A 19,437-nucleotide genomic window follows, 5' to 3' on the forward strand; every position below is an offset into this window, starting at 1 on the left:
TCAGTCCGAGTTTAGTTCCTCATTATCAATTGATTTTGAATGTCAACTTCCTTTAAGACTAGCAAATTTGGGTTTCCATCCACATGGTAGAGTGTTACTTATTAATTATGATTGATTAATTTGGCATTACATAACAAGTAATAATTAATTCATTAATTAATTTGCAGGAAAAATCTCATTTGTATACACATGACATGGGCTTCATTTTCAGCATTTTCAGCATCATATGTTGGGGGGATTGCATTATTTTAGCTCATGTCTTTGTGGCATTTCTTTTAACACATGGAAAATTTATTTCTTAGTACTTCCTGATTTGCCAGCTATATAAAGTGCAAGCATTTTTATGAATTTTTTTCGTCTGTAAGTGTGAGCACCAAGTTTTGTTTACAGACTGTACTTGGTGAATGATTGGTAATAATATAATGCAATATTAGCTTATTAACTTGCTTTTAAATTATTTCACTCATTTAATTAGTTCTGTATAGAAAATATCTGAAATATATATATCAAAAAGAAATAAATAGGGTCGTTTTTTTTTATACAAGCTATATTAAAGGATGAGAGAATCAAAGCTAGAACCTCGAATGCAGGAGTAAATACTCTTAACCAACAAAACTATAGGATTATTTTTCTAGAACTTCGTTTCCCTAGAAATCTATATGTGCTGGAGAAAAAATTATTGTATGGCGTTTGCTGAGTGTGATACACGTATGTCTTTCTCATTTGGTATCGGAAGCAATTTTCTGGATCTAAATCAATATGCTGCATGTGACCCCTTGAGTGTCAACTAATTTTAGGCTTTTGATTACTTGCAATTAATACGCAGCAATAATTGGAATATAAATTTTTATTTATATGGAAAATACTAGGGAAACCAATTTTAGATACCAACTTGTGTACTATCTTTCTAATAGAGCGTGGGATCTATTGTATTGGTGAGTTCCACCTCTATTAAAGAGATGATACACAAGGTGGTATCTAAAATTGATCTCCCTATCATAACCCAATTTTATAGTGTGACCTTCTAAAAACCTTCTCTCAGAATGTCACTTACTACACCTTTACAGCAACTCACTTTGGTATTACCATGAAATCATCTTCAACACTAACAGTCATATGAGATCTTCGATATATATCTTAAGAGAGTTCTTGTGTTAATTTATCATAATACATTTATGGTATGTTTACTTATCAGGAATTGGATTTCACGTATGGAGGATTTATACGTTTACTTCACATCAAGGGATTGAAAAGTAAATAGGACCCATACAAAATTAGGAATTAAATTTCTAAATTTGGAGGAATTCAATTCTTGGATGGGAGGTGGTATTCTAATTCCTGAAGAACTAACCCACTAGGAATTCATTTTTTTTACCCATTACATCCTCACACAATTTTAAAAATTCCAAATTTGTCATCTATTTTAACCTAACAACGAGGACATTTTAGTAATTAACATCACTCCTACCCCAATTTCATATGATTTAGTAAACAACTTTAATAGGAACTCGGAATCTAACTCACCTCAATCTATATGGTTTAGTAAAAAATTTCAATAGAAATCCGGAATCTAATTATCCTCAATTCAACTCCTCCTCAATTCAATTCCTTATAATCCAATTACGGATTAGTAAACATACCACAAATTAATTCAATGACTGAGTGTGGGTGAACGATGATTTTTATTTTATTTTATAAAGTACAAATAGCAGCTTCGTGTCTTAAACTAAATGAAGTTTGATTTTCAATTCCACACAAATTAAATATAGGAAAGTAATTTTTATTTTCCATTCTTTAGGAAAAAGACATGAGAAATGATTCCTCAAAAAGCTAAACAGGGCACCTCAACAAATCCATGAGAATCATAAAGAAAAATTTCGAATGTGAGACGCTTTCCAAGTAAATCTACCACTACCATCATCAACTCCTGCCAAACAAAAACAAAAACAAAAAGAAATAAAATATATATAATTAACCACATGAAACGTGAGACATCAAAAAGTTCAATAAGTTTAACCACATGAAACGTGTACAAATTAACACTTATTTTCTCCATCTCACCCATTAACACTTTTTCTCTTTTTGCAATAATTTAAAGTTCACACACTTATTTTCTCCATCTCACCCCCTAACACCTTTTCTCTTTTACCAATAATTTCCATATAGAGTAACTTCCATCATGTGTCATGCTGCTAGCATGCTTTAAATTAGTTTCAAATCAAAATATTTTTTGAACCACCAAACTAGTTGAATAATATTGTTATAAGGCCGTTCCAGAATTTTTTAGGGTCCAGGGTAAATGTAAAAAAATTAGGCCCTTAAATTATATTGCACGGGTATAGGTACTAGTATGGATACACCGATACGATGTGATATGGAAAAATTCTAAAAACTAGGTTACGGATATGGCCCCAATACGGTGATTAAAATAATATAAATAGCAAAAATTAATATTGCATGCATCATGTTATGATCATCCATCATAAGTCAAAACATAAAACTAGACACAAAATACAAGTCTACATAAACAAAACACAAAATAAAAGTCTCATAGGATTGTTCAAATCATTAAAAAAAAAAAGCAAAAAAAAAATAAATTAAAACATTCAGAAGCCCTTCTTAAATCTGTAACTTCGTTCATCATTATCACCAGAGGTAGATATGATAGCTTTTAATCCCTTCTTCCTATTTCTTCTACTTTTCTGGTTATTCTCTCTCAAATGAAATGAAGACCTAGCTTCTATGAAGAAGAAAAGGTTGGGTCTTTACAAATGGAGTTTTTAAAATTAACTATATCGGAAGATAGTAGGAGTATCAGCATATCAAATACAAATATCCGCAAATTTGATGAGAGTATCGGTATATTGGATACAAGTATTGGCATATCATATACGAGTATCTGAGTATCAAATATGAGTATACCCCTCTAGTTAGGAGTATCAGTGCAACATATATATATATATATATATATTCACTTAAGTGCTAGACTCACTCTCATTTTTCAATCTAGATTTAACTTGTTCGAATTAATTAAAATTTTAACATTCAAGACAAATAAATTTTATCAATTCAGACTTCAATATATAAAAATCTAAAATAAGAGGCTATGCTTGATACATTCAAATCTAATGCATAAACAAGATAAATACTTGTAACAATTCAATCATTTATTTTTCTTTTTTGGATTTCAGATTGTTGTTTTTTCAAGGATCATTGCTACTTGAAATCAGAAATAGTACAAGGAAATCTAATGAAATTTTAGGGGGGGTGTATTCAATTGAGATTTTAATAGATTGTTTTGAAGCTTAAAAGTCCAGTGGTATCCAATTAGGATTTTAAAGTAATCAATAAAAATTTGGTGGTATTTCAATTAAGATTTTTAAATAATCAATCCAAGTCTTGTGGTATTCAATTAAGACTTTAAAAAGATAAGAAAAAGTACGGCGGTATTCAAAAACTTACCAATTTTGAGGTATTTCGTTAAATGGTGTGTTGTGTGAGACTTTTGAGTATGTGATATAAATACCAAACCCCATAAAAAAATCCCACCCTCCTATGCCTGATTCTCACGTTTTTTGTTTTTGGGGAAGATGAACAAATGAAGATAAACAAGGTACTCATGCTTTACAAGAGCTTGGTTTAACCAGACTCGATCCTTCTGTATTTAGTGGATAGACTCAGATAGCTGTTTTTGTTTTCTTTGCTTTCTCTAGTCTATCTTGTTTTCTTTTTCTCCTGATTGTTTGGTTGCAAGAGGTGTTTCCTGCCTTTCTTTTGGCTTCATGTCTATACTGTTTGTTTGCCTTGATCTTATGGATAATCTCTTTGCCCAATAAAAAAGGTGACTCAGATGGCTTACCTTCAAATATCTAAACAATAATTTCTGATACGTTGCTTTCAATAGTTGTTCATATTTATGCAATATGCGTGCATTTTTCTCAATAGATTTTCAGCTCGTTTATTTCCTTTGATTTATTTGTCTTTCTTTAGTCAATTTGTGGAATCAATTTGAGTGACAAGTGTTCTGTACTAGTATCATGTCATAACTGGACCATTTTGACTTGTTTTCAGTTGTCTAATTTCTTATTTGAATTGATTCAATTAACTTGTCTGTTGTAATATTTATAAATTCAATTAATTCAAGATTTTTCCTTCTTGTAGCTTGTTCCTACGTCAATTCTCAGCTCCAGACCAAGTTCTTTATCCAAAACTTAATAGTTGTATGGTTTTAGTTTAATGATAGTTATGTTTGAAGTTTGGGACCACTATGGTTTTAGCTCTAGAACAGGGATGATTTGAAGAAAGCCATACATGACATATAGTAATGATAACTTGAGCTAAGATTGGTGTAAGTTCAACTTTTTGCTTCTTTAAAGGCTTGGCATCCTTTAACTAATGGATGAAAGATGGCTAACCCGAATCTAATCCACACTTCGGTTAAATCTACTTTTTAGAATACAAGAAAGTCCTAGATTAATTAAAATCATAAGTAAAATCTTGTAATTACAATCTATTAAAATCATAAGAAAAATCATGTAATTACAAATCATGCTGAAATCTATTACATTAAAATCATGTAATTATAATCTATTAAAATCTCAATTGAATACACCCCCTTAATACTTCAAATAATAAACAAAGAACAACATAACTTGGAATTTGAGAAATGCCCCTCCACAACAACAAACTTAAAATTTTCAAATTTGTAATCAATTAGAGCTTAAAAGAGTTGAAATAACTCATGTTACTTTTTTTAAAATAAAAAAATATTAAAACTATACATAATAAATATAATATACCTCTTTATAATAATAATAAAAAATTAAAATTTTGCCCCCTCTAGATAGTGGGCCTAGGGCAATCGCACTACCTATCCTTGTCCAGGGGCGGCACTGATTGTGGGTGCTATATGAAGATAATATTTTTGCCAATAAAAAAAATAGGAAAATTAAAATTGTTCGTTTACAAAATGAAAAAAATAAAAATAAAAGGGAGCTTCACTACCCAATATAATGGCACAAATTATAAAAAGCCCATATATGACATGTACTTTAGAAACACATCCAAAGCTCATTTACATTACAAAATTGTCATCAATTTTCTTAAAACAAGCCCAACCCCAAAACTCACAACAACAAAAAACCCCAAAACACTCAAAACAAGCTCAGCCTACATTTAAAAAAGAAAACCCAAACGAAAATAAAAGAAAGGCTTATTACCCCCTAAAACTTCAATCAAATCTCACTTTATCCCCAAAGTTAAAGTAGCCCACTTAATCCCTTTGATCATAGTTTTGTGTTCCACTTTACTCCCTTCCCCTCCTCCCCCACAATTAACGCCATTCAAAAGACCGTAAAGAATGCTGACGTGGCAGGGTCATTATGGTAAAAGCACCTACGGTGGCTAATTGCTAAGCATAGTCAGCATCCTCTGTGGCATAGTTGATCCTACCGGTTTTTAAAATCCAAATCTTAGCAGCTGAAGGGGTGAAGTGGACCCCAGTTAACAATTCACTCTCTTCTTCTTCGATGAAAGGGTTTCTAAACCCATAAAAATTACTTACCACCATTTGAAGGATTTAAGGTTCTATACCTAGAGAAAAAAAAAATCGCCATCTTTCTTCAATTAAAGGGTGTGAAGATGAGGAAAGAACCTTCACAAGAAGAAGAGTTGGCTGTTACTACACCTCATTGCTACTGTGGGAGGCTTGCTCGGTTGCAGACTTCTTGTACAGAGTTCAACCTACTTCGGAGGTTCTTTATGTGTCCAAAGTCAGAGGCAGGTTTTGGATTTGCTATTTTATTGAAATTTGGACAATAAATTATGAGATTGTGATGGAACTTTTGTTTGAATGCTGCGAGGGAAAAACATGCATAAGGTTAATGCTTGAGCCTAAATCTGAAAATGCTTTATCAAATTGAACATCACCAATAATATACGAAATTGTAAGACTTCATAAGTCCTTCAGTTTTTTAGACAATTTCTTGAGCAACACCGCACTACACTCTGTAATTAACAACACTTTCTCATACGATGCGAATTTCCTCTTGTTGTACATGCATCCTTCAAAAAATTTGGATAAGAAGGAAATTTTTTGATGGTGTCCAACAATGGAATATTGATATGGACCTTTTTGAACATCTCCAAAATATCCATTTGATCTTTCTTTTGTTTATGGACTCGTTGGGCTGCTAGAAATTAAAGTAGGAGAACATAAATCCTTTCTTTTATAGGGGCGATTTGATCATCATTAGTGGTTCTTTCGGAATCACCTGGTTTGCCTTGGGTAGGTGTTATAAGTAGTCCTTTAGTTTCTTCTATACCTTCCTTTTCTTTTCCAGCACTTGTCGTGGCTTTTTCTCGTCTATCATATGACTTGCCACTTCTCAGAGTTCTAATGGACTTGACATGTTCAACATTTCAAGGATTAATTTCGGGTTGGCTTAAGAATTTGTCTTACGCCCTCTCATGCACAATAGTTGCAAGTTGGCCTACTTGAGTTTCTAACTTAGTGATGGACACTTGCATAGTATTCTGATTTTGTTGTGAAGTTTGTACAAATTGTGCAATTAAGTCATTCAACGCTGGTTTCTTAAGCTCACTTGAAGGCTGCATTTGCTGCTGGAAGGGATGGCTAGAACTAGCTTGTTGTTGCTAGTTGCTCCATGAAAAATTTGGATGGTTACTCCACTCCGACTTATAAGTGTTCGAATATGGATCATTCTGAGGTCGTTGAAACGAATTAACTTGGCGAACTTGCTCATAACCTTGCGTAGTAGATGGATAAAGTTCCATTAGATGAGTTAGGTCAAAACAAATGGCGCAAACTTGCTGTGGGGAAGGTGGAATATCAACGCTCATAAGAGTTTCAAGTTTTTTCTCAAGGCTTGAAATTTGAGCAGCAACCGTAGTTTTTGTGTCAACTTCATGAATTCCTACCTTCTTTGTCATTTCACTGCCCTATTGTTGATTATTATTGGCAAGCAAATCAAATTGATCAAATGCCTTTTGAGTTGTCTTCTCCATCAATGCACCTCCACATACAGAGTCAACCATTTGTTTGTTTGCAGTCGTAAGTCCTTCATAAAAGAAGTGCATCTACATCCAATCAATAATGCCATGATGAGGGCATTTTTGCAGCAACTCTCTAAATCTTTCCCAAGCTTCATAGAATGGCTCTTGTTCTCCTTGAGTAAAACACATCATATGTCTTCTAAGCTTATTCATTTTCTGCATAGGAAAAAATTTTGGATAAATTTTTATGCTAATCCCTCCCATGAATTAATGGATTCAGCTGGCAGTGAGTGAAGCCAAGCTTTGGCTCTATCCTTTAATGAAAATGGGAACAATTTCAGCCTAACCACTTCATCAAAGACATTTAGGATCTTGATGGTGTCACAAATGTCGAAAAATTCCCGAATATGCATGTTAGGATCTTCGTTCGACTTGCCATAGAAAGATGATAACAAGTGAATCATTCTGGACTTGAGTCCAAATGAATTTGCTTTGACTTCTAGTACTACAATACATGATGAAGTGTTGGAAATAGTTGGGATGGAGTACTCCTTCATAGCTCAAGAAAGTTGTGCTCGTTCAATTGCTTCCTCTTGCGCTAATTGTTGTTCCCCAACGTTTTTGTCACTCTTCTCGTTTATATTTTCAATGGAACCTCCGCCTTCTTGATGTTCCAGTGAGTGAGTGAATTTGTCTTTTCGTTCCCTAACTGTTCTCTCAATCTCAGGATCAAACAGTATGAGGTCTTGACCTTGAGAGCGTCTATCAATCATACACTAAGCCAAACTTAATAAACAAGACAAACAAGAAACACAAATCAATTCCAATAATCTAAAATTTTCTAGTAAATTTTACAATAAATAAAATAAAATAAATAAACAAAAAGAAAATTGAAAAGCTAAATTAAGATTGAACTAAATCGTAGTTGATTAAGACAATTCCCAACAACGGCGCCAAAATCGTATTGTGAATTTTAGACAACCTGAAAAATGGAGATTATAAAGATTAGTCTAAACACAAATTATACTCATTAGTGCACAAGGTCAATCGTAATTTAGTATGGAAAATACGAGGTCATTCCCACGAGGATTGAGTTCAACTTCCAACTAGTCTAACCTAATTTACTTCAAAAAATACTTTAACTACTCTAATTATATAAACAAGAAATTAAACACATAGCATACTCACGTAAACACAAAAGGGTTTTTTGAAAGAACAATTTAATTAACAACGAAATTAAAAGACAAAACAAGTAGAAAGTCACGAAACACAAGATGAGAAATTCAAATTGATAAAAGCACTAGGACAATGAATTCACCACTAGTAATCCAATCTAGCCTCTTATTCACCTACCTATTAACTAACCATTTGATGTCGCCGCTTAGTTTCCTTTTTCATGAATTACCTATGGTATTTAGGTTAACTCATATATTCCTACATGCAATTCACCTATGGTATTTAGGTCAAATATCAACACATAGAAACTCATTAAGATTAGTTAAAACCTCCAACAAGCATGTAAACCCTAGGAGTATGGTATTTACCCTAGATGAATTACAAATCCTAATCACAAGAAGCAAGCCTCAAATTAAGTATGTTATTTACTCTAATTTACATCTGATTAACTCAATTAAAAGTGTAGGCGGTGATCACGCATCAAGATAATAAACCAAGTTATTAAGCACAGTGATTAAGAATCCAACATCAAACGGCAATCAATAGATAGGTAAAATAAGAAAACTAGATTATCATACTAGGGCTACATCATGCCTTAGCAACAAAAAATTAGTTATACATAATCATAGAATTCAGCATAAGCAAAAACATGAGGAAGAAAAAAATAAAACTTTGTCAATTGCGGTACTCTTCTAGCGTATCCAATTTCTCCCAATCTTTGCGTGACCCTTAAGGAGTTGTTTTTCATGCTCAAATAAAACACCACACGTCTATTTCTACCTTAGCTGGGCTTTTACAATAGCCCAAAAAAAAAAAAACCTAATTAAAACATAAATCCAAAATGGGTAAATAATTGACTCATCTTCCTACTTTGATTGGAATAACACGTTAGTTTCTTTGCACGCACGTTTGGGGTTGTTCTTCCTCCAAGAAAATTTGGAACACATATGTAAATTGTAGATGTTTGTTTTATCTTTCCAGCCATATATCATACGCCTTGAGAAAAAAATAAAAAAGTCTTCAAATAATCATTCTTCCAAAATAAAACTTAGTCGATTGAGGTACTCTTCTAGCCTCTCCAATTTCTCCCAGTCTTTGCATGACCCCAAAGGAGTTGTTTCTCATGCTTAAATAAAACACCACACATCTATTCTTACCTTAGTTGGGCTTTGACAACAGCCCAAAAATAAAGAAAAACCTAATTTAAACATAAATCTAAAATGGGTAAGTAATTGACTCCTCTTCCTACTTTGATTGGGATAACACGTCAGTTTTTTTGAATGCACGTTTGGGGTCATTCCTCCTTCAAGAAAATTTGAAAAAAATATGTAAATTGTAGGTATTTGTCTTATCTTTCTAACCATATATCGCACGCCTTGAGGAAAAATCATAAAAGTTTTCAAATAATCATTCTTCCACAGAAGCACAGTTTTGACAAGATTGGACCTTATGCTGACTTAACTTCAAAGATTGCTCTCATTGGCTGCTCCGAAAATTCTAGAAAATTTTCACAATCATCTTCAAGATCTTAGCTTTCATCTCTAACTAGTCTTGTACAAAAATTCCACCAAAAAATCATATTTTCGTTGAAAACCAATTACTTGCTTTGGAAAGTTGAAAATTGAGAAAATAAAGTAATTAGTCATTTTAAAATAAAATTCTCCAACAAAAACTAAGTATAAAGAGTACATAACTGTGTAAATTTATGGACTTATGAGTAGCCAAGCTCTTTTTCATACTTATATATCTCTAACAAATTTATGTAGTCTAGAAGACACCTTTGTTGTGCCCTATCCAACAAAGCAAGAAGACAATAAAGAAGCTTGAACTTGGACCACACTCTGTAAATCTCTCCCTTTTGTCGATTCCATTTCAAAAAAGAAGGGCCACTTACTCTACACGAGTTGAGAACCTTCTTTCTCTCTTGGCACCGTCATTGTCCTTTTCAATCTCTCTAATATTCTCGCTTATCCCAAGATTTTGATTCTTCTTCTTTGATTCTTTTGCAATATTCACTCCTCAGATTTTCTACTCCCTCTCTCTCTCTCTCCCGATTACACACTCCAAACCCTAATCCCCAAATTATTTCGACTGAGAAGCTTCATCTTTTGGACAAATCTACGAACTGAGTTGCTTGTATTTGGATTTTAAAAGCCTGTGGGGTCTTTTATGCCACATAGGAAGTTGACTGCACTCAACAATTGGCTACCGTAGGTGCTTTTACCATAATGACATTGCCACGTCAACATTTTTTACGGTCTTTTAAATGGCTTTAAGGGTGAGGATAAAGTAGAACACAAAATCAAGGTCAAGGGGGGTTAAGGAGCCACTTTAACTTTGGAAGGGTAAAGTGAGATTTGACTGAAGTTTCAAGAGGTACTACAGTATATAAGCCTAAAAAAATTAATAATGGGAAAAATCAATCAATCATGCAATCCAAGGAGTCGTCATGACTGGTAATACACATATCAATCACGCAACCCAAGCTTAATGTCAATACATTTCTCATAACTGTTAATACACGTTCTATGACTATTAATACACTTTTTATAACTATTAATACACTTTGGGCTCGTTTGGTACAGCGTATTAGACTCTGGATATGAGTAAATAGTCCATGTCAGGTGTTTGGTGTCAACTTGTATTATTTAATTACCCGACTATTTTATACGAGTTGGGCTTTTAATACTCTCCTTACCTGACTAACTAATACAACCCACACACCCTGGTTTAGATAATACACGCTTAATTATACAGCTAAGGAAAATGAACACGCGTTCTACGAGAAAAATTAGACGCTCTTTTCATCTTATTCTCCCTAGGGTTTTTCTCCACGGGTTATTCTCTTCACTCTTCTCCAGGTATCCATCTCTCACTCTCTCCAATATGCTTCTTCTTTCTTTTTTATATATTTCATCTTTTATTAAATTTTTGTGGAAATTAGGTTATGAATTTTTTCTTTGTCCATGTTTCCAATTTTTGTTTGTTGTTTTCCACTTTTCCACTTTGTTGAGAACTAGAAACTAAGATAACAATTGAAAAGAATAATATTATATATATATATATAGAGAGAGAGAGAGAGAGAGAGAGAGAGAGAGATTCGTTTTGTTTTGTTTTTAGTCTTCGATTTTTTTTTTCTTTTCATCATTTTATGCATACTGTTTATGTTTTTCGTTGGCTAACATGAATTAACCAACGTATCCTATATTGAACTTCTCTTCCTCATATTATTTCGAATCATATAGTATATAGTCCGACGTACCAAACGAGCCCTTTATATGTATGTTAATATCTTTTTTTTAATTAATATGGCATAACTAGGAATTATTGCCATCCATGCCCCCCTCAAACAATTCCCGAGTTGATCCCATATCCCCAACCTTATTATAAGCAACAATTAACTCGGTCCAAAAAACCACATCCCTATTAAGCATTTCATCAAACACCATGCGCCCACAATCCGAAAAAACCACACATCACATGTATATCAATCATGATGTTTCCTACATACAAATTCGTCGCAAACTCACCAACAAAAATCATATGCGCATGTATCTACCTACCCAACTTCACATCAAGCACGTCCCCACAAGCCTAAGACTCAGTAATTATGTTTGACCAGTAGCCTCATACCTCCAACACGCAATATCTTGAGGTATGAGGCTATGAGCTATGGTCTCATTTTCCTTTTCGTTGACCTTAACTAGAATATTGACTGATCATGATGTTGCATGCACTCTAAGCCTATTCCAACCATCGGAGTTTTGCTGATGAAGCTATGATGAGGGTCTTTAGAATTATCATAAGGTGAAAGATTTGTCAAAATCATGATAGGTATAGTCTTGTTTTCATGGGAATTTTAGGAGGGTGTATTCAATTTAAATTTTAAATGAGTTATAAAGTTGATGGAGTTTAATTGAATTTAATTGAGTTTGATTGAATTCTACAAACTCCATATAGATTTTGATTGAATTTGTGTATAGATTTTAACTAAGTTTGTTAGAATTTTATTATTGATTTTAATGAAGTTTATAGCGATGGGGTGGTGGTGATGGTGATGGTGATGGTGGTGATGGTATTTTGTGGGGGAGGTAGTGGTAGAGAAGGTGGGGGTGGGGGTGGTAGTGGTGGTGGCAGTGGCAGTGGGAGTGAGGTAGTGGAGGAGGTGGGGGTGATAGTGATGGTGGTGGTGGGAGTGAGGTGGTGGAGATGGTGGCGGTGGCGGTGTCAGAGTAGTGATAGTGATGATGCTGGCAGTGGTGTGGTGGTGATGACGGTGGCTGATAGTGGAGGTGGTAGTGGTGATGGAGGTAGGGGTAAGGGTGGTGGTGGAGGTGGTGATAGTGGGGCTAGTAGTGGGGGCAACGATGGGTGGTGGTGGCGCTGGGGGCAGGGGACAACGATTATTGTGGTGGTGGCGGCAGGGCGGCTCTGGTGATAGTCATGATAAGATTAGTAGAAGTGGTGAAATCATATCTTGAGAATAAAAATAATATATCTATCAAAATCTCTATGGGGAAGCAAAGATTTTGTCAGGCCTAAAATTAGTCTATTATCAAACGAAATCCACCACTTTTTGTATTTCCTTTAAAATCAATGAGTTTTTAAATATACCCAAACTTTAATGAAGTCTTTTAAAGTCATGATTGAATATATCCAAATTTGAATGGAGTTTAAAAAGTCTAAATTGAATACACTCATAATAGACTTCTATAAAATCATGATTGAATACACCTAAACTTTTAAGGGCTTGTTTGGTAATCAACTTGAATACAACTTTTTAAACTCAAAAACAAAATTTGAGTCTAAAACAAAGAAAACCTGTTTAGTAGCCCTATTTTTAAAAACTCAAACTCAAGAACAACTAAAAAAACACCCCAATTATTAAAACAAAAACAAAAAATATTTGTTTTTTCAGTTTTTTTTAACAACACTTAAGTTCTCAAATTTTTAAGACTTGAAAACAGTTTTCAAGTTGCATACCAAACACGTTTTTGAATCTTAAAAATATATTTAAGAACTCCTTGTTTTAAAAGAAAAATCAAAGTTTTTGAGTTTCCTATTTGAATAGGATACCAAACGCCCCCTAAACTTCTTAAAATCTTTTAAAATCTAAATTGAATACACCCCCTTAATGTTGTCTTTACTTAAAAAAAAGGGAAGAAAGTCCAATTCCCCTCACTGTGGAGGAATAATTACACACTGACAAATAATGCCAGTCTTAATTTTGATGCATTTGTTTCTCTGAGCATCTATCCACTGAGAAGCTATTTTTGGCCTTTAAATTCACAACAAAGCAAATTTGGGTTGTTGAAAAAAATTCAATACACTTAGACAAGACCTCTGCAAATTAGGCAGAGAGAGAGAGAGAGGAAGCCATAATTTTGAAGAACAATTTGTCATGCTCATGGTCATGCTCATGTTGGGCGGCGTAGCAGCGTTGGCTGGGAGGCGGGCGTGAACCTCCTTGACTTTTTATGATATGAACGCCATAAAAATAAATAAAAAAATATAAAAATATAAAAAAAAGAGAGGAAAATTTGATAACTAATTTAATGTTAAAAGGGTAATGAAGGTTTTTCATCTCATTAATTGAGCTAAATAAATGTATTTGCTGTCAGTTTTAGGTTTTTTTGGAGTTTGTTTATAGAAATAAAATGGTATAATGTTTTTTTTGGGTTTGTTAATTTATTCTTTTGTTTCTTTATCTCTAAAATGGGGTATATTAGTTAATTAATCAACCTTCTAGTCAATTACTGGGGACACGGATCATTTGGGAAGTAGCTTCAAGGGCCATGGACCATGGAAGCCATTAGCTGCGAAGATAAATTTTTTACAAAGATGCCAGTCACCATCGCATGTATACGTTATTTTCCTTAGTCAGATAATATGTTTTTTTTTTTATATATAGTAAGATAATATGTTGTTTTCCTTAAAAAAAAAAAAATAACACAAGCGATGCTGAAAGAAGGAGATTTTGGATGCATAAATAACTCATTTTCACCACTTCAGTTATAAACCCCTTACGTTGTTGCTGATGTTATCAACGCATGCCTCGAAGGAGACTTGGATGACTTGGCTTGTTTGTTTGCATACGGGGTACCACAAGCACAAGTCCAACTTTAAACCAAATCAAATTGCATGATCTCATATCCTAATCCTAATGGTTGAATATTTTTCTTTTGATTGGTTATAATATCAGAGGAGACCAATTGAAAGCTTCCTCTTATAAATAATGAGTTTCTAAACAAAACAATATTAGTCCGTTTGAAGACTAATCAACAAAAAAGCGAAATTGGAATCTAACTTGTTTTGGACTATGTCAAGTGTGAGTCCTAGTCGAAGTCGAGCTATGGTATGATGCCATGCTGTTTATGAGAGGTGGCGTGTGTTCATTGGTTCAAGTACCGTTGTTTTGACTGTGAAACGTGGCATTATTATGTTAGTTTGTTATCTTTAAATCAGGGAATTGGCTATTGAGATGTTAAACGGTTGGATTAGGCGCTCAGTTTTCAGTGGAATAGTCATGGTTTCATGGAGCCCCAGCCGCGAGTTCCAGTGGGTTTCAGCTGTCCAGGCAATTAGTGAGTCCCACGTGACTGGACATGTCTAAAGGCAAAACGAGCCCGAACTTGTGCTTGGGCTAGTTGACGTCAGGATTGACATTAGCAATGTAAATTTTTTTTCAAAAACATCGAAAAGAAATCTGAAAAATTCCAAAAAATTCAGAAACATTTTTTTTTATACATACCTAGCAATTTTATTATTACTAGCCCCTTGCCAATTAGTTTTATTTTATTATGTATTTTAGAATTAAGAAAAATAATATGAGTAGTTATGTTTTATAAAAGTATGACATATTATCTGATTTTTTTTTTAATTTTTTTAATATGAAAAAAATGTGAATTTACTGTATTATCCTCATTTAATTAATATTTTTAATTTTTAATGTTTGAATTAACTAAGGGCATTTTCTGGTATTTTGAATGTTTCACAATTCTTTGTCTTTTACTTTATATATATTGATTAATTTCATACATATAAATAAAATTAATCCTATGTGAAAATCTCATACAGAAAATCTCATCCAAAAATTTTATTCAAAAAATTCATTCTAATTTTTATAATAAATATTGACATGTGGCAACCGAAAATCTTCTCTAAATTAATCGCTTAAGTAAAAAAAAAAAGGTTAAAGTGAATAGTATTTGCCTTTTGTCATAGCAATGGATGGAAACATATTTTGCAAACCACTATTCATGTGAATAGTAATAGCCATTTCCTTTGGGTGGAAGCTTTAATGGAGCAACACGTGGGCTTGTAAGGCGAAGCACGCAGGCGCTAGGCTCGCTATGGACAATTTATTCCACATGTTGTCCTTAGGGCCCGACCGCATGAGTATTAAGAGGTTCTTGGGCCTTGTTTTTGGCCTTTTGAGCCCATCCACTTTCCTAAGTTGAGAGACTTTGTTTATGAGCTTTTTTGGGCAGGCCCAATTCATATTTGGTATCAACAATTTCTATGACAAATCTTGCCTTATTAACAATTAAAAATACCAAGACCTGCATTAATTAAATTTTTTATTGCATATTTTTAATTTACATGTATAAATTAAAAACTAAACAAAATGTGTTTCCAGTTCCTCCACAAATTGAACATGGGAAAGAATCTTCTATTTCCCATCAATTCGTTTTCATTAACCAAACAGGTTCCAAGAGCATAGCAAGGGCGAAAGAACAAAAATTATAAATCAAATCCAATATGATCAATAAGACTCATCAATCAGTTCAAAGAATATGATTCGAAAGGCCTAAAGCCAAGTTTATTCATCCATATAAAGCAAATGGGCTTTATGTTGTTTTTTCTCGTGTGTATGGTTGATGTTGTTTACATACAACAAAGGAAAAGAGTCAATATATTTCTTTGGTTTTCTCATCTGCTAATCTGTTCTCGATGGAGGACCTATGTTGTGTGGAATTAGAAGCGTCAGGTATAAGATGGATATCAAGTATAGGCAAAATATGACAAAAACAAGTGAACCTGCAACACATAGAGGTTTATAATGGTTTAGCTTTTTAGCCTAGGAGGTCCAATTTGAAGACTGCAAGGAAATTGCACTAATAACAAAGGAGACTACAAAAGAGTGTGTAACTCTCAAAAACTTGAATCCCACAAACATCCAAATCACTTTCGTGCAAATGAGCCAAGAGCAAAGTTCAAATTCTTGCTCACAAATCCAAAGATCAAAAAGGAGAACAACACTAAATTTTGCAGTAGCTGAAACAAAAGGGGAAAAATGATATTTTCTCTCAAAATGCTACAACAAACAATCAACCAAAGAGAAATAAGAGATAGTGTGGTACTCATCCAGAAAAAAAAAACAGAAGATTTTTGTCACTTTCAAATGATGTGAGTCACACTGCCTTCGCTTTAGATGCTTATAGCTCTCTCAAATGTTTCCAAATGGTGATCTCCATGCCCAAACAAAAGAAAGAGTTTCTCTTACCAAATGTTGAGGTGCACACACCATAAAATGAGAATAAATACTTACATACATGAACAAATGGATAACTTCAAAACCCTAAGCCACTAAACAAGTGGGCCAAATGGGATTTCTCGACCCCACACAAATGAGCTTTGAATTTATGCCCAATTACAACTATCTAGCCACGTTAGGAGCTTATGAGGGCCTTTGTTCGTTATAAGTATATATATATTTTTTATACAAGCGATATTAGAGAAAGGGAAATTCGAACTTAGGACTTCAAGTGCATGGGTAAAAGTTCTTGACCACCTAAACTACAAAACTCTTATTGTTTTTCATAAGTTTTTTTTGGACATGAAAGCAAGTTTCAATAAACTTGAAAAAATAGAATATGGGCATATAAAGCAAGCTCAATAAGATTCTATTAGAGAAATTTAGGCATATCTTGTTTTTGGTAACATGACTACTACTATATTGCTCATGCATTCTATTTGCTTAATTTCTATTTGAGTGTGTAATATACTAAGAGCTTAGAGATGTCAAATATCAAACATTAAATTTGAATTTGATGTGGCAATTTGACATATAATAGAGTTTTACATTCCACCTGTTATGTCAAATTAAAATATTATTTTATTACAATATTTATTGGTTTATTAGTTTCTAAGCACATTAATTAAAAAATAATAATAAAATAATGAAATAACATCACAAAGTCAAACAACCAAAAATAACAGCAGGAGAGAGAAATGTTATTCCATGCCACCATGCGTAGGATTTAACATTTCGGTTGAAGTGAGTCTCAGCTGTTTTTTCAACATGTTAAAAGTGCCACGTTGGATATAACATATGCCTTGGAGATGCTCTAAGTTTCATTGAGTTTTTGTTTTAGTTTTACAATTCCATGATTGAGATGTTTGCTTATAAGTATATTTTAATGTGGTCAAAAGCCAACTCTAATCCCCTATGTGCTTAAGTTACAAAATTCTCAAAACTTCATCCTTGTCACCTACTTGGTTAGGTGTCATGTTTATTTATCAAGCAACTCATGGTAGGAAAGATTTGAGGAGGTGAGAATAATTTTTGGAACTCTTGAGCTATTTGTTTCTTATTATGTTGAGATCCTTATCTCTCTTCATTTGCACCATTTCTCTTCTTCTTCACATAGAAACTGCTCCACTTATCTTCTCTTTTCTCTTGCTCTTTAAGAAAAACCTATCATTCTCTCATCCCTTTATAACTTCAAGACATGTGATTAGGTTGGAAGGAAACAAGAAAGAGCTCTGGGTATGATTTGCTATATGTTGTTACTTGCAGCTGTTTGTAAACCTCTGAGGTAGGGGTAATAAAGGATTTGTTATAATTTTGATTATAATTCCGCAATACATTTAGTTTGACCCTATATGTGTGTTATGTCTACTTTTCAAGATGATTGTGTTTTGTATGAAGTTTTTGAAAATTGTGGTATTGGTTTGTGTTTTATAAGCCCAAGTTTAATGTGGTTTTGATCAAAGAAAGTACTTCAAAGGCTTGGGAGGAAAAAAGGTTTTGGAGAAAGGAGTAATTTGAACTGTTGTGAGTTTTAAAGCGTTTTGAGAAGGTTAGACATAAGGAATGGAATAAGAAGGAATTGTGTCTCCCTAGGGTGAAAGAACCTAAACCTAATCAGGGTTAGTTTGTGGTCTACTCGGTGGCCACAATTCGAGGCGGTTGCCGTGACCGATGACTAGAGCTTTTGAATACGATGTTGGGTTATCAAGAAAAGGCATTTGTTGAGTGTTGTGTATTTGAAACAAGAAGGAACTCCCATACTTTATCTCTTACACTATATTGTTAATTTTCCTATTAGTAGTACTAACACATGATTTTGGTTTGATTCATTGAATTGTTTGAATGCATTCAAAGTTGTACGTTGTGTTGGAATCTTGATTTTAATGGATCCACTTTATTATTCCTACGGAGTTTGTGAAGCTCACCCTATTTTATCATTTCAGGACAAGAGCAAAGGGATGAATTAGTTAGTATCCCTGAGCTATCTTAAGGAGCTGAGCCAGGAGACTTTGCTTTGCTAGCTGTTTTTGCTATGATCCAGCTTTTTTTGACATCTTTGTTATGTTACTTGCAAAACTACTTTGTTGAGGGTGTAAATATGAGGTGGTTTGGTACTCTATTTATGGTGTTTGTGTTAGGGGATTGCAAGTCCTTTTGTGTACTTGTAGCTTAGAATATTTTAAGTCTGTAAATTACAACTTACTAAGTTGTTCTTGCTTGGTGTGATATGTTTCTCTTTCATACTTAGTCACTTGATGTTCAGTTAATAACCAATTTAATCCACTACACATGTCATACTCCAAGTTTTGGGGTATGAAGGAAACCACCTAAGCACCCATATGAATGAGCAAGCAATAGAAAAACAACTATGGAAAAACATAGGTCAAAAGTCACTTTTGGTCCCTATAGTTTGGTACTTCAACCACTTTTGACCATGTAGTTTCAATTCTGTCAATTTTGCCATTGTAGTTTCGTATTTGTAACAATTCAAGGATATGTTTGTATTCTTGTCAATTTCTTTAACGATACAAGGGGAAATTTCGTCAACCCAAAACCCTTGAGTGTAAATACTAGTATGAAATTCTCCCCATTTCATATTAGGTCTCGAAATTCAACCACTAATCCCAATTTTTGAAGAACCCTAAATCCAAATGACCAATTTCAAGCCTAATATGAAATCAGGGGAGTTTCAGACGAGCTTCTATGCTCAA

General features: G+C 33.5%; 2 long non-coding RNA genes and 1 other non-coding gene across 3 annotated transcripts; all 3 read left to right on the forward strand.

The window, feature by feature from the left end:
* Positions 1-3,558: 3,558 nt before the first annotated feature.
* Positions 3,559-5,949, forward strand: LOC148920077 (uncharacterized). The gene is made up of 2 exons (XR_016123715.1): positions 3,559-3,613; positions 4,162-5,949. It is a non-coding gene; the product is annotated as an uncharacterized LOC148920077 (long non-coding RNA).
* A 1,165-nt stretch (positions 5,950-7,114) lies between these two features.
* Positions 7,115-7,221, forward strand: LOC148920078 (small nucleolar RNA R71). Its single transcript, XR_016124808.1, has one exon. It is a non-coding gene; the product is annotated as a small nucleolar RNA R71 (small nucleolar RNA).
* A 10,464-nt stretch (positions 7,222-17,685) lies between these two features.
* LOC107880483 (uncharacterized) lies at positions 17,686-18,952 on the forward strand. The gene is made up of 2 exons (XR_016124483.1): positions 17,686-18,011; positions 18,670-18,952. It is a non-coding gene; the product is annotated as an uncharacterized LOC107880483 (long non-coding RNA).
* The last annotated feature ends 485 nt before the right edge of the window (positions 18,953-19,437 follow it).

Source organism: Prunus mume, linkage group LG2 (genome assembly GCF_029339155.1).
Source record: "Prunus mume cultivar Tortuosa linkage group LG2, ASM2933915v1, whole genome shotgun sequence".
Lineage (NCBI taxonomy): Eukaryota > Viridiplantae > Streptophyta > Magnoliopsida > Rosales > Rosaceae > Prunus > Prunus mume.